Genomic DNA, 17048 nt, shown 5'->3' on the forward strand with positions numbered 1-17048 from the left:
TCCAGGAGAACCAAATCCATTTTGCAATGTCACATGTATTGTTTATAAGCACAAGGAGAATAAGTGATTTGCCAAAGATCACAGGAATTGAATAGACGCTGAGAGTGTAACCTGGTTCCCTATTTCCAAATTCTTTAGCTCTGCCTGCTACACCACACCCTGGGTAGAGGCAAGATGACAGGCAGAAAGTAACAGGACCTCGAGCTGAGCCACAACCAGGCTTTAGGCTCTAACATTCAGTGGCTCGCTCACCACCAAATAACCTAACCAAGGCCAGACACTTGCATTGGCGACAGGGACAGTTGGGGAGGATAAAGTAAGGTAAGTAGAGAATTTTGAAGATCTATTATAGAAAGAGAAATCCCCTGGCCTAAATATGGGGGTGCCGTATTGTCCTCTCGCTGAGGCTTTCTGCAACAACCTCAAAGTGCTGGGAGCACAAAAGTATGAGTCAGGAAATGCAGAAATAAACGGTGCTTAAAACAAAACAAAAAATCCAATCCCTCCTGTCAACCAAAATGCAAACATGTTGTTGAAGCATTGGACAGTTGTGAGATGGCCAGCGCCGAGGTCAAGGTCAGCTAAAAAGATAGAGACTATCTGCAGCTGTATTACCCACTAATTAGTGGTGAAAGAGACTCCTTTCTCTTTTGAAACACCCACTGCGACCGGCAAGGCAGGCAAGATTCTTGTGAGTATACTCATTAATGCACCACACACAAAAGTGCCCTCTCACTAAACTCTGAAAGATCAGATTGATCCTCATTGACAGGTCGAGCACACAAATATCTCAAATGGAGTAAAAACAATTGTGTGAATGTCCCCAAATCCACATCAACAGAATAGTGGGCCACCCCATTGTCCAAATAGTTGAACCCTTATTCCTTGCCAGAACATTAAGGACCTGTCTGTCAGCCCTAGAGAAGGTCAACAGGCAAGTCATTTTAAGCGTCCGAGCACATGCACAGAGTCCTGATTAGCAGGACTACTGCATTTCAGAGCCATTGCACTCCCAACACAGTCACTGGGAAAGCCTATCCCAGCTAGGAGAGGGTCAATGCTTTCCAACTACTACTGCCATCTTTTCTGGCAGATCCCCACTTAGCAGTTAGAAAAGTGATGCTCCTTCTTGGCATGATGACGTCTTGTTTTGCCTTTGTCTCCCAGGCAAGATTACACATTCATCCTCTACAAGAGTGCCTAGCAGCACATTGGTCACAGGTGGAGGGTCAGTGCGATGATCTGTTATTAAATTGGACCAGCACCCATCACTCTCTGCAATGGTTGAACAGCAACCTGTTGCAGGACTGTCCCTTTATAGACCCAGTTCTGAAAGTGACCATCTCTACAGACACTAATGATGGACGGGGGGGGGGAGTTAGAAGCTGGGTGGTGGGGGGGAAGGGCAGGGTGGCACACACTCCCTGCAGCTGTCAGCGTGGTTGCAGAAAATCTTGTGTTGGGCACCAGAGACTACATCTGTTTGTGCTCTACCTGCCGAGAGTGGACAACAAAGTTACAGACCTCCTCAACAGTATGCAGCAACAACCCCATGAGTGGCAAATTCACCCTAAAGTCCTACTCCCATACTTCTATCATTGGGGGTTCCCAGGTGTATTTTTCTTTGCAACTGCCAACACACAATATGCTACAGCATCCATGTGGGTTTATTATGCGGAGGCATTTGCTACCAAACTTCCCAGATTTCAGTAAAGCCATTATGGTGCTGTGGAGTTCATAATGACACATCCCAGACCATATACTCTTTATGGCTTTACTGCACTTACAATGTGTAAGAATGGACTTGGACACTCTAGGGGTACATTGCTCTTGCAACTGTACCCTCACCAGTGGTATAATGCACCTAGCTAGAGGGGTAATTTACCTATACCATCAGCAGTGAGTAGCAGGTATGGCACACAGGTATGTGTGCTGTGCTGTCTAAACTATTCTCTTCACCAAAACATGCAGCCTGCAATGGCAATGTGTTTGTGCTAAGGTACAGCCCCTCTAATGGTGGCACAATATGTGTTGCAGCCTGTAGTTGCCTTCCCTTGTCACAGTGCCCTTAGTACCCATGGTACCTTTTACAAGGGACTTACATGAGGCCATTGAGGTGCAAATTGTGGGTACAAATATACAGTTTTGGGAAAGAGCACAGGCTGTTGAAACTGCTCAAATCTCAGGCAAGGTTGATTCTTCGAGTGCAAGACTGCTGGGGGTAGTGGTGGTATTCTGGCCTGCTTTAAGTGTCCGTCAAACCACACAGCAAGGCAGCCATGTAGACCAGACCTACCAACCAGGCTACAGGATGTGAGGCGTGACTTGAGTGCTCGGTGTGTAGAGGCACAGGGAGGTGAGGGGTGACTTGAGGGCTCAGGGTGGGTAGAGGCAAATGGAGGTGAGGGTTTCCTGAGGGTTGTGAACTGGATAGAGGCAAAGAGGTGAGGGTGATTTATTTTATAATTTTTTTACTAGTTTTGAAAGTACCATCACAGTACATGTACAGTCGCATTTACCTATCACCCGCACAATGTACTCAGCCATTAACCACTCATATCCCAGTACTTTATATGCCCCAAACCTCCCCATATCTTGTCATGCTTCCGTGGGCAGCCTCAGGCAATTTAAATAGATGTTCGAGGCATATGAGCTGAAGATTGTACACTTAGCATTAGATCGCCACCTGGTGTTGGGCTCGGATGATTGCATGTTGTTGTCGTCTTGGAAGAAGTCTTTGTAGTCACGCGATAGGTGACTCCTCCATTGGACGATAGTGCGCATGGGCATCGGCTCCATCCTTAGATTGTTTTTTCCCGCCACTGGGTTTGGATGAAAGTTTTCTGCTCCGGCTAGAAATACACTTTCCCAGCACTTCGAAGCGCGTGAGTACTACTGCCCCTGCACCACACACAGCACCCAGACCAAAGGCAAAGGTCAACACTCCGCCTCCGGGGCCCAGTCGCGACCGAAAATCTACTTCGACAGCCCGCCATCAAGCCCGGCTCCGAAGAAATTAACTAAGCCTTCCGGTAGCTCGGTACCGAGCAAGCCGCACGTGCCGATCCCACCAGCTCCCTCGGCACCAAACCTGAAAGAAGTCTCGGCTCCGAAATCATCGTCTTCTAAAGACAAGGGTACGAAGCCAGCGTCAGATGCCTCGAAGCCGACGAGACCAGCTTCCACTCCGAAGACACCATCTTCGGTGCCGAAACCGACAAGGCCTGATTCCGGCGCGGCAAAGCCCTCGAAACAGCCTACGACACCGAAAACAATACCTTTAGTGCCGAAACTACGCCAAAGGACAATGTAACAACTCCTAAGGCTAAAGACAAACCGCAACCTCGTCCGGTACCGAAAAATCGGCGCCGACAAAGGTTCCACAAGGAGAAGAACTTTTCCAGCCAGATCCTCTGCAAAAGAAGATCTACATTGACCCAAAAACAGGTCATGTGTCAACTACACCACAGATGAAACACCCACACCTGTGGTACCTGCCAAGAAGAAGGACTCTGCCACATCCCCTATGCACCCTTCTTCACCTATACTTCCTTCTCCTTCATCTCCTGCTCCTCTTACAAATTCACCACAGATGTCTCCTTCACATTCTCCTCCTTTATCCTCACACTCACCTCAAAATGATGATGAGTATAGTTTAGGAAGAGGAATAGACACAGATGAGCCTTTCCCATTCCCTATAGATGATACAGACTGGGAGTACCCAAACCCACAAGATACACCAGATATTCCTGACCCACAGTCATACCCATCAAAACCTTCTCCCCCAGAGGATAACATTGGTTTTGGGCACCTATTGAACAGAGCTGCCATTTACCATGGGGTCACTATGCATTCTGATGAGGAAGATTTTCTATTGGACAAATTTGAACAATCGCAAAGATCTGTTCAAATTCTTCCTATGATCAAAGGGGTCATTAAACATGCTCCAGAAATGTTTAAAGACCCTGTACGTACTAGGATTTTGAACCCTATAATTGAGAAAAAAATATAGGCCTGCGCATCCAACCTACATTAAAGGACAACTACCATTAGATTCACTAGTTGTGTCAAATGCTAGGAAAAGAGCAAACTCACAAACTTCCGGCGAGGGACCCCCACCGGACTAATAATCCAAGGTCATAGATGCCTCAGGCAAAAGAATAGCTGCGCAAGCTACCAACATATGGTGTGTAGCTAATGCACAAGCCCTCCTTTACCGATATGATAGGGCTCATTATGATCAGTTAGAGAAACTGCTAGAACATCTACCTGACCAATATAAAACACAGGCAAATGATCTTCTACAAGAAGGCAAGCTTATTTCTAATGCCTCAATCAAGTGCGCACTAGATGTAGCAGATACTGCATCTCGAGCTGTAAATACTAGTGTCGTACTTCGAAGACATGCGTGGCTACGCATTTCTGGGTTTAAACAGGAAGTACAAACCACCATTCTAAATCAACCATGTTATCAAAACCAATTATTTGGACCAGAAGTAGATACAGCACATGACAAAAATGAAGAAGGATACAGACACTGCCAAATCTATCGGAGCTTTACAGTCCACACAAACTAGAGGTTCCTTTCGTCGCTCCTTCTGTAGATGGGGCTCCAAACAAATTGGTGCAGACAATACAACGTCCTTCAAATCCAACACACAAACATCCTCTAACAAGGGATATTTTAGAGGAGGTTATAGAGGGAATAACAACAAAGGAAGAGGTTGAAGTAACAACAGTAATCGAACCTCTTCCGCCACAAAACAGTGACTTCCCTCTGCTCCCCCAACAGCATTCCACTCCTGTGGGGAGCAGATTAACGCAATTCCTGCCTGTCTGGAACTCCATCACAACAGACAAATGGGTAAGACAGATTATCCAGTATGGCTACTGCCTAGAACTTACAGCAACCCCTCCACACATATCATCCAAGCAACGTCCAATGTCTACATCACACCTTACTCTGCTCAAACAAGAAGTTCTGTCACTTCTACAAAAGGACGCAATACAAATAGTTCCTTTACAAGAACAAGGAACAGGGGTTTACTCGCTGTATTTTCTAATTCCCAAGAAGGACGGGACACTAAGACCAATTCTCGACCTCAGGCCCCTCAATCATTACATACAATCAGATAATTTTCATATAATCACTTTACAACAAGTGCTCCCACTGCTGCAACAAAGCGATTTCCTCACAACACTAGACCTGAAGGACGCCTACTTTCACATTCCTATACATCCTGCTCACAGAGAATATCTAAGGTTTGTACTGGGAGGACAACATTATCAGTTCAAAGTCCTTCCATTCGGAGTGACAACTGCACCACGAGTATTCACAAAGTGCCTAGCAGTAGTAGTAGCACATCTCAGGAGACAACAAATACATGTCTTCCCTTATCTAGACGATTGGCTCATAAAAGCCAAGTCATCCAATCAGTGTGTTCAACACACACATCAGACAATTCAAACATTGCACGACTTAGGGTTCACAATCAACTACACCAAGTCGCACCTGCAGCACTCTCACATACATCACTATCTAGGGGCTACAATAAACACGTCTGCGGCTCTAGCGTATCCCAGTCCAGCAAGGATACAGAGCATTCAAGCCTTAGTAACAACCTTTCAACAGCAACAATCCCTGCAAGCCAGAGTGTTCATGAGACTAATAGGCACGATGGCATCTTGCATCGTCATAGTACCATATGCAAGACTACAGATGCGTCTGTTACAGGAATGTCTAGCACAACAGTGGAACCAGGCTCAAGGTCAACTAACAGACCTGGTGTTGGTAGACAGCCGCACACATCGCTCTCTGCAGTGGTGGAACACCAAAAACTTGACAAACGGGCGGCCGTTCCTCGAACCTGTTCCACAACTAGTGCTCACAGCAGACGCATCCCTCACAGGATGGGGAGCCCATCTCCTACATCATGCAACTCAAGGACAATGGAACAGTCAACAAAAATTGTTCCATATCAACCATCTAGAGCTGCTAGCAATATTCTTAGCACTCAAAACTTTCCAAGTACTAGTACAGAACAAAGCTGTCTTGATCTGGACGGACAACATGACAGCCATGTATTATAAACAAAAACAGGGGAGGGGGACACATTCTCTACAACTGTCCCAGCTCGTGCAGAACATTTGGAGATGGGCCATTCCACAGAAAATATATCTGTTGGCAGAGCACCTTCCAGGAGTTCACAATCAGATAGCAGATCTGTTGAGTCGGCAGACACAACAAATTCACGAATGGGAACTACATTTGCAGGTTCTTCAACCATTCTTTCACAAGTGGGGTCATCCAGACATAGATCTGTTCGCCACACACTAAAAAGCAAAATGCCCAACCTTCGCCGCCAGGTTTCCACACCCGCTGTCCAAGGGCAATGCGATATGGATGAACTGGTCAGGCAGATTTGCGTACGCTTTTCCGCCAATACCACTGATATCATTACTAGTACGCAAGCTCAGATAACAGTCTCTCAAACTAATCCTAGTAGCTCCCACATGGGCACGTCTAGCGTGGTTCACCACACTGCTAGAACTATCTCTAGTTCCACACCAAGAGCTACGACTGACTCCATCCCTGCTAACGCAGAACCATGGAGACATCCAACATCCAGATCCAAATCAACTGAATTTGGCGATTTGGCTTCTGAAGTCTTAGAGTTTGGTTATCTTAACCTACCACCAGACTATATGAACATTATTAAAAAGGCCAGGAGACCTACTACCAGAGCTTATGCTGCTAAATGGAAAAAAATTGCCATTTATTGCAACAATAACCAAATTGATCCCCTGGATGCTTCCATCCAGAATATCATTTGTTACCTTTTACATTTACAAAGGTGTAACTTGGCATATTCATCCATACACCTACACCTTGCAGCAATTGCAGCATATTTACAAAATAGACAACATATGTCGCTCTTCAGAGTGCCTGCAATTAAAGCATTTATGGAAGGATTAAAAAGAATTATACCTCCCAGGCTGCCACCTTCTCCAGTATGGAACCTAAACGTTGTTCTTACAAGACTCATGGGACTCCCTTTTGAGCCTTTACATAAGTTTGAACTGCAATTCCTCACGAGGAAAACAGCTTTCCTTATTGCCATTACCTCTCTTAGAAGAGTAAGTGAAATACAAGCATTTACAATACAAGAACAATTTTTTACAACTACATCGTAACAAAGTGGTTTTAACAACTAATCCAAAATTCCTTCCAAAAGGCATAACTCCTTTTCATTTAAACCAATCTGTATAGTTACCTGTGGTTTTTCAAAACCCAGACTCTGTGACAGAAAGGGCTCTACACACATTAGATGTTAAAAGAGCTCTTCTCTACTATATAGATAGGACTAAGTCTTTTAGGAAAACAAAACAACTGTTTGTGTCTTTGTGTCTTTCTCTCCACCTCATAAAGGCAACCTATCTCTAAAGGTGGGATTGCAAGGTGGATGGTAAAATGTATACAAATATTCTATCAAATATCAAAACGTACATTAACAGTTCCTCCTAGAGCACACTCCACTCGCAAACTAGGAGCCTCTATGGCTTTCTTAGGAAACATCCCCCTAGAGGACATATGCAAAGCAGCAACATGGTCTACAACGCACACGTTCACTGAACACTACTGTGTTGATGTGCAAGCCAAGCAGCAAGCTGCAGTAAGCCAAGCTGTCCTTAAAACTCTTTCAAACCACTGCAACAGATACAGGTGACCACCGCTAAGGGAGATACCGCTGCACAATCGATGCTAAGTGTACAATCTGCAGCTCATATGCCTCGAACGGAAAATGCTACTTACCAGTATGCATCTGTTCTTGGCATGTAGAGCTTCAGAGTTGTACACGCCCTCCCGCCTCCCAGGGACCTGTATCTGTTCCCGTTTTATCTTACTTACATGCACACGTATGGACATCTTTTGTCTTTACTTCTACTAACTCCATCATTTCCCATCATGGCGAAAAACAATCTAAGGATGGAGCCGATGCCCATGCGCACTATCGTCCAAGGGAGGAGTCACCTATCTCGTGACTACAAAGACATCTTCCAAGACGACAACAACATGCAATCATCCGAGCCCAACACCAGGTGGCGATCTCATGCTAAGTGTACAACTCTGCAGCTGTACATGCCAAGAACAGATGCATACTGATAAGTAGCATTTTCCTTTTCAAGTTGAGCACACCGGTCCACTCACTCCATTCCATTCCACTAGGGTTGGTGCGTTGGGGGAATTCCATCTTTGAGCAATGTGTTTCTTAGCCCCCAGTGTGGAGACACCTACAAATATGTAGTCAGCGCGGGAACCACCCCCTCATTAATCATGCCCAACAGGGCCACCTTAGCATTCGTATAGAGATGCCGCTCCAGGACCCCGAGAGTTCGCTGCACACTCGCTGCCAATACACAGAGATAACCGGGCATGTCCAGACATCATGCTACAAATTGTCTGAAAAGGTAAGAGTGCCTTCAAGGGAATTCGTTTATAAAAAATTTTCTTAATTAACAATGTGGTTTCGTCAGAATCAATAAATCATCCTCTTTGGAAACAAATTCAAATCAATAAAATTCGACAAAGACAAACATAATTACGTATATGACAAACAAACGCATAAACCAGGTGTATGAAAAATAGAAGTTTATCAAACAATTAAAAATGATTCATATGATATACAGGAAACAAAAATAGGACTGGAGGTTGATACTCAATTTATGTACAGACAACTCAACAGAACCTATAAACGCCTATCCCAAAAGTATATTGAAAAAACAAGAAGGATGAAGCGGAGGTCGACGTTTCGGTCTCCTACAAACTACTTGACGAGACCATCTTCAGGACTGGTGATATTTTCAATCTGTATATTACACAATGTAATAGTGAAATTTGTGTCTGTTGCGTATGACTTCCTCAACAGAACCTGCGTTGCGTTATTTGAATCGAAGTGTTAAACCTCCCAGGCCATTACTCATCAGAATCAATCTTTATTTTTACTGGACGGCCGCTAACGGTTGTAGCCAAAGTTGAACAGCATTCACGCCCGTTATAAAAGCGAAGATTATGTCTGTTGCGTATAAATTCCTCAACAGAGACCGCGTCGCGTTATTTAAATCAAAAGTATTCACACTCCAGGGCCCTTACTCATCAGAGTCAGTCTTAATTTTTGATCGATGGTGTGAACGTGGGGTGCCGTTAGTCCTGCTACAATCACAGAGACGGGGCTGTCGAGTCAGAAAGCGCGACTTTGCAACCAGCTACACGGGGCCTTAGTCAATACGGTCGTCTTCAATCGAAGCGCCACAATACGGGGGTCCTGTCTGCAGAATAGGCCTATTCTGCAGACAGGACCCCCGTATTGTGGCGCTTCGATTGAAGACGACCGTATTGACTAAGGCCCCGTGTAGCTGGTTGCAAAGTCGCGCTTTCTGACTCGACAGCCCCGTCTCTGTGATTGTAGCGGGCCTGTATGCTGTTCAACTTTGGCTTTTGACTAACGGCACCCCACGTTCACACCATCGATCAAAAATTAAGACTGACTCTGATGAGTAAGGGCCCTGGAGTGTGAATACTTTTGATTTAAATAACGCGACGCGGTCTCTGTTGAGGAATTTATACGCAACAGACATAATCTTCGCTTTTATAACGGGCGTGAATGCTGTTCAACTTTGGCTACAACCGTTAGCGGCCGTCCAGTAAAAATAAAGATTGATTCTGATGAGTAATGGCCTGGGAGGTTTAACACTTCGATTCAAATAACGCAACGCAGGTTCTGTTGAGGAAGTCATACGCAACAGACACAAATTTCACTATTACATTGTGTAATATACAGATTGAAAATATCACCAGTCCTGAAGATGGTCTCGTCAAGTAGTTTGTAGGAGACCGAAACGTCGACCTCCGCTTCATCCTTCTTGTTTTTTCAATATACTTTTGGGATAGGCGTTTATAGGTTCTGTTGAGTTGTCTGTACATAAATTGAGTATCAACCTCCAGTCCTATTTTTGTTTCCTGTATATCATATGAATCATTTTTAATTGTTTGATAAACTTCTATTTTTCATACACCTGGTTTATGCGTTTGTTTGTCATATACGTAATTATGTTTGTCTTTGTCGAATTTTATTGATTTGAATTTGTTTCCAAAGAGGATGATTTATTGATTCTGACGAAACCACATTGTTAATTAAGAAAAAATTTTTTAAACGAATTCCCTTGAAGGCACTCTTACCTTTTCATTTAATTACCCAAGCCCTCAAGGGTAATCTGGGTCGCTCACTTTTTTGTATCACAAATTGTCTGAGGCCTCAGAACAGCTAAAGCAAGCCAGATGGCGGATCCTTCAAGCCCAGTGCAAGCGATTCTGGGTCAGAACAGGTCATGTGTGTTGAAATGGCCAATGTGCGCGGGGCCATCTTGGCCTCCCACCAATCTGTCTAATCAAGCTCATCCACCCAACCCTCCCAGCAGAGTCTGAGCTTGTCAAAACCATGTGAGAATTTGCAATGGGTGATCTGTAAACCTGAGAAATTATGCCTTTGCCAATGCTACCCATCAACATCTTGGCCTTCAGGGGACTAAATTCAGGCATCTCAGTGTCCGGGGTAATATTCGCCACCAGTGCATGACGAAACTGTTAATCCCAGCCCCCTGGCATACCTTTGTAAAAAGATTGTTGTCCAGACATTTTAATTTTTGATGTTTGTTTTTGGATCATTAGAGAAGTAATTTAGCGTGGGTAGACATTGCTGATCTGGGCAGAATGTTTCTGGACAGCATTTTAAAAAAATGGCGGATGTGTTGCAGTGATGTAATATTTCAGGAACCATAAGATCTATATACTTCATTTTGGTGTCAAAACATAGGTTTTGGGGGTCAAGTAGCTTTATAGAGACCGAAAATAACTCCTGAGAACATCCTTTCCGCCATTCTCCATATTGTCAGCTATAATAGAGGAAGAAGAGAAACATGTAGAAATGAAACAATAGTTTTAATCCTTTTATGTATACACCAAACGTTTATGATCTGAATATGAAAAAATCTGTTTATCACTACAGTCTTAGACACATTTTCATAGTTCACTTTATTTGTTTTGGCAATCGCTCATAGTACATTTGCAGAATGTTACACATTTGAGAAGAGCGTATCGACAGGGAGATCTTTTTCTAGCACAAGTTCTGTGGGTGAGGCTTTAAAAATGTTGTAGGTTTTAACACCCCATCAATAGCTTCCCAACCAAAGTCACATGGATCTTTATCTACATATGCATGATCCAAAACATTTACACATCTTCTGATCAAGTAACACCCACTTTTAATGTCCACGCACAGAATTGCATTAGTTCGGACTGATCTTTTGAACTCACTGTACCAAGGATCGTCAAAAGTGTGACAGTCGGAACTAGTCCTTCACACACACACCAGCTATTTTTCTACATTTTTAAAGTCACATTCTTCTGTTTCAGCATATCCTTTTAGAAACTTCACAGGTTCACAGTTAAAGCTCCAAGCTTTGTCCCAATTTTGCTCATAGTGTCATCCCTGTAAGACTATGTGCCTTGATAAGAACAATGGACATATCTGTGTCATTTCTTGTTCAGAATATGAAGCGGGATTAAGTGCATTTTATCGCCTGTTTCATAACGCATCCTTGCCTTATAAACATTGCAACAAATTTGAGTAGCACAATAATTTCTGTCATTTGACAGTACAGTGGCTCGATTAGAACCATTTCAAACAGCCCACTTACCATGTGGCACAACACGAAGGACAGCTTCTTGAAATATATGGCCCGTACCTCTTGAATATATCTCTGCAGGCACCAACTCCTCATTGACAATCTTTCCACTTGCAATAATTGGAAATTTAGTGCTCACTGAGTACCAGCAATGGTTTGGCAAGTTAACATCTCCAAGTCCATCTTGTTTGATGTTGATGACCAGAATTTATCAAGTTGCACTCCATAGGTGTCGGATTTTTAATGCAGGCAATGTCAATTGTTCCACTTGTAGACATTTGTCTGATTCTCTCGCATTCTTTGACAGTTCAAGGTAAGTGTCAACTGCAATGTGCAGTTCTTGCAAGATGCACACTGACTTTAATATCTGTAGAACAGTCTGAACGACCCCTCTAATGATTGGCCTGGATGAAATCTTGACCACTTGCAATTGTGACATATAGTCCCCAACAGCAGCAGTTTTCAATGAGGACACCTTTTCAAATTGACATTTTTCAGGGGAAAGTTATTTTTTTTTTTTTTTGTTTTTTTAGTTCTTGTACGAGTTTGTACTTCACTGGTTTATTTGCAGCATTTCCATCAAATAATTTGTTTGTTGGAAGAAGATCGTGCAACAGAATTTTGTGATAACGTCTCCTTTCTTTCACTATATCCATCTCTCTATGTACTTGTGAAAGTTTTCTTTTGTAACCTGTTTTGTAATGGCTGGTTAGACATAAATCTTACTAAGGCAATTAAATTGTGGAATTTAGCTTTAGTGATTGTCAAACAGCTTTTTCTCTTTCAATACAAATGTCCTGCGTGTAGTTTCGATCCATGTTGCAGGACATCTAGTAGACGTGTCTTGATATCATTAGCCACATATTGTTTGGTCACAAAGTTGTGTAGTTACACAGGCTCAGTCATTTCAAAGGGGTTTCTTTGCTGCTGCATAAAATGAAGAAGGCGGTCAACATGTTTATTAAAATAAACCTCCTTTCTTTCCCACAAATTCAAGGGGAGTAATGGTTTCATAATGGTCTATTAAGTTTGAATTTGTCATCGCTCTAAAAAATTGCAAATAGAAAGGACTTCCTGGTAAACAAGCTGCCATTGAGCAACGTATTCACTTTTATGTGTCTGACCAACAATCCTCTTGCAGCTTTTTTGTGATCTCTGGATCGTCTGTTCCAGTTTCATATCTGAAGCCACAGCATTGAACCTTCCCTCACCGTCTTTCACCACTAAATGTCTTTGAATTAATTTTCTGTAGAGGTATGGTTTTTTCACCTCTAGCTTCACTCTTTGCAAATACCAGGACCCATATCTCGGATACTTTATGCAATCGGATTTTCAAAACACAAACAGTGACTCCACAGTCTTTATGTGTAGTTCCCAATTACCTTCCGGATCAGTATGGGCCAAGTTTTTCACTAGAGCTAACGTGTTAAAAAAATCCCTAGTACTTGCAAAGTTCTGATTTTTCTTCACATTCTTTGACAAACTCTGCTAACCTTTTGTTTTCTTATTTTGAACTGATTGTATTGAACATTGCCTGGCTTTGCACTGTCTTTTGAATGAAGTGCACCCTGTGCTGTATTCACTTCTGAGATAAGATAGCTAAAATCTAATTTGTCATTCTTGTTCCTGAAAGCATTCCATTGCAATGTTTGTATAGCCTCAAATGATGAACGTACCTTGTAACAAACAAACCTAATGAGTTCTGTTCAATACTTGCTTCCAAAGATTTCAGCCTCAGTAAGTGAATTGGGTAGGACCTCCTGAGAACTTCCTGCACACCGCATTGCAACTTTCGGCATGTGAAAAACGCCCATCATTGGATAAAGATCATCAAATTCTACTAGAGAGATGTGTATACTGTTGTGTAATTTGTGACTGGACATGGTATTACTGATAACAATTCAACCGTCATCAAATAGACGGTATACTGAGAGATCAGAGCATGTATTCCAGCCCACGGATGAACTGGCTTGTCTGCATCCTTCAGTCCGCAGCGAAGAAGCAATATGATCAATTCAATTAAATTAGCTTTGCCGGCCACTGAATCAGGTAGAAAAAGGTCCATGTTCTCCGCCACTTTGAAATGTTCTGGTAGACTGGGACGTGTTGATGGTTTGTAGTGAATTTGCACACGTTTGCAAGCCTGTTGGGTTAGAAGTTTGCAGCTTCATTTGTTTGTCTACAGCTGACACAGCTTGTTTTCCAGAAGCTAAGTCATTGGTACAGTCTTGAAAAACCGCCATGGCATTATCGTGTGTGCTGGATGTTCCCGATAAAGAAGATCTGTCAAAATTATCAAGAGCAGCAGCAATTGTAAATCCTTTCCTGGTAAAGTGACTTGGAAGTGGTGTGCTGTCTGATTCACAAGATTGTAAAGCATGAGCTGCTAAAATGTTCCTGCTCTGTACTATGTCATTCTAACGTGATGAGCTGCAACAACAAATGATGGACAGAATGCTGACTGAATCAAACATTCACTTCCAGCCCACAGATCTGGGTTTAATCCATAGTTTGTTTGCCCACCACGTCACCCCAGTCTGCACCCAGCCATATGCAAATAAGTCTTGACCCTGCTCCTCATGGGAATAGTCCAGCCTGAACTGCCAAGCCAATCATTGCTGAGGGATAGCAGCAATATACATAGTAAACATGTTACACTGGTAGATCGATTCAGAGCATAAATGCATGAATAATATACATGTTTAAAATTCATCCAGGATAAAAATATAGTTCTCATGCTTTCTGAAATATTACATCATCAATGCAACTTGTCAGCCATTTTTGAAAAAATAAATTTTGTCCAGAAAAATTCGGCCCGTATTAGTAACGTTTACCCAAACTAAAGTACTCCACTAATTCTATATATATATATATATATATATATATATATATATATATATATATAGATGAGGTGTGTGTGTGTGTATATATATATATATATTTAAATGTTAATCTCTGATCAACATTTGTTTAACAGAGGTATATCAAGGGGCCATGACTTTATAGGTATTTATGGAATTATGGTCAGTTGAGCCTGTAGCGATCCTGCAGATCACTAATGGGCAAAATGTGCTTTCCCACTCAGACATCCCAGAGTACCGTGATTCCAGCCAGGTCCCCTTTATGGAAGCACTGTACACTGGCAGAGTGATGAACTCAGAGCACCCTACACAGGGGAGTCATCCCCATCAGTCTTCTACTCCAACCCATAAATCGCAAAGCAGAGTGCCAAAAAAGAAATCATGCTGGTGACATCCAGCAGGCTGCTTGATATTGGAGCACCATACAGCATATCCAGTATGCATGCAAAACCCAGAAAGGATCGTGACTACTTTGTTGGTCTTTGTTTCTATTTTGTATGCTGCATATCAAGAAAATCCATAAAAATATTAAATTCAATAAAAATGAACATAAAAAAAAACACACACAGGAAAGTTCCCCTTAGTATGTTAGATGTTTCCATCCACCGCTAAGCCAGTCAGAAGAAAAAGGTCAGGTGTTCGAGACAACGGGGCCCTAAAATATGGAGGTCTGTCAGGAACAGCAGAACGCCATCCACGTAACAAGCGATCTTCTCCTCTGACCAGCCAACCCATGACCACCCGCATTGTTGTATGCTGCTCCTGGGCATAAAGCTGCACTGGTGACGGTGAATCAAGTATGGCCGGGCATGTTGTAGCTGGTTGGCCAGAATTTTTGTGTGAAGCTTAATTTCAATATAAATGAAGGATATGGGCCTGTACAAAGAAAATTTATCGGGTGGGTGTCCCAATTTGGGAAGAACTACTGTGGAAGCTAGGTCCACCTCTGGTCGAGAATGTGCCCTGCTTGGCCACCTCTGCATAGAGTTTAAGCAGGAAAGTGGTCAACTCTGTGCAGAACAGTCGATAAAACTCGACTGGGAGACAGTCTGGTCCGGGTGTCTTGCCGGCTGGCTTGTCAAATAAAGAAGAGGAAATCTCCTCTGCGGTGATGGCCTCCTCTGAGTCTTGAGCAAGGGAGGAGGGAATAGTAGGCAACGGAATGTCGTGCAACAGTGGACCTTTGGTTTCCTGGAGAGTACAGGGCCTGCGAGCAGGTGCACTTCTACGGCAGGATAACGGATTGCCGAGAGAGGTCTGTATTAGCCGCAACCTGCGACCGCCATCTTGGCCTCCTTGACCACGCACCTCCAAGGTCAGGGTGATTTTAGGGTTCAGGGGTGGGTAGAGGTAAAGGGAGGTGTGAGTGACTTAACGGCCTGATTGGGAAGATGCAAAGGGAGATGAGGGTGATTTTGGGTTTTAGGGGATTAGAGGTAAAGTGAGTGATTGTGACTTGAACGTTCAGGGGTGGGTAGAGTTAAGGTGAGGTGTGTGTGGGTGACTTGAAGGTTCGGGCTGGGTAGAGATAAGGGGAGATGAGGGTGACATAAGGGTTCAGAGCTGCAATGGAAGTTGAGGGTCATTTTAGGGTTCAGGGCGGTGTGGGTGACCAGAGGATTCAGGTTGGTAGAAGTAAAGGGAAGTGGGGGTAGAAGCAAAGGGAGATAAGGATGACTAGAGGGTTCAGGGATAGATAGAGGTAAAGTGAGGTGTGGGTGACTTGAGGGCTTTTGTTTGTTGTTGATTGTGGCTTTTCCTTTGCAGATTAATAAGCTATGTTCCTGTTTTTTTCAGCTAAAAATCTTTATCAAGATTATTTCTTATTTACTAATTGGGTCATGTTGCTTAATGATCCAACCATCAATATTCAGTCGCCTGGATTACTGTAACGAGTGACTTTTTAGTTCACTTCTTTATCTAATCTCAATACTCTTGTACTTCAATATTTTGCTACCATATTGACATCTGGTGCCACTCCTAATGCCTCTGCCACGGCCTGTTTGAAAATGCTGCACTGACTGCCCAGCTCTAAGAGGATCCTTTTAAGACCATGTGCATCACTTTTTAAACGTACCACTCCCTGATTTCTGTCTATTGAAGATGCAAATGTATTAATTATTTTCCTCTGCAGCTGAAATCCAGCCTGTTAGCTGCCCCTAAGCATCAGCGCATTTGGCTAACGGACACACTTTCTTGGTTGTAGCCATTCAACATTAAATCAGTTCCCTCCATCAGTAAATGGCATTTAGGAAACACTTGAAGTCTTTGCTTTTTGCCACCCAATGACAGCTATACCTCATTTTTAAAAAGAGTAAAGAAAATAATATTTGAGAATAGCATAGCTGCTATATTTATAAACCCAATCTAGGTATGCGTTGTTTTTTTGATGATGCTATTTAATGTATTTGAAAAGTAAAAATGATACCATAGAATGTTGCCTGT

General features: G+C 43.0%; 1 protein-coding gene across 3 annotated transcripts in view; it reads left to right on the forward strand.

Moving 5' to 3' along the window:
- The window catches only part of CDC27 (cell division cycle 27), a 1228661-nt gene that overhangs the window by 595702 nt on the left and 615911 nt on the right, over positions 1-17048 (forward strand). The window lies entirely within an intron of this gene.

Source organism: Lissotriton helveticus, chromosome 5_1 (genome assembly GCF_964261635.1).
Source record: "Lissotriton helveticus chromosome 5_1, aLisHel1.1, whole genome shotgun sequence".
NCBI lineage: Eukaryota > Metazoa > Chordata > Amphibia > Caudata > Salamandridae > Lissotriton > Lissotriton helveticus.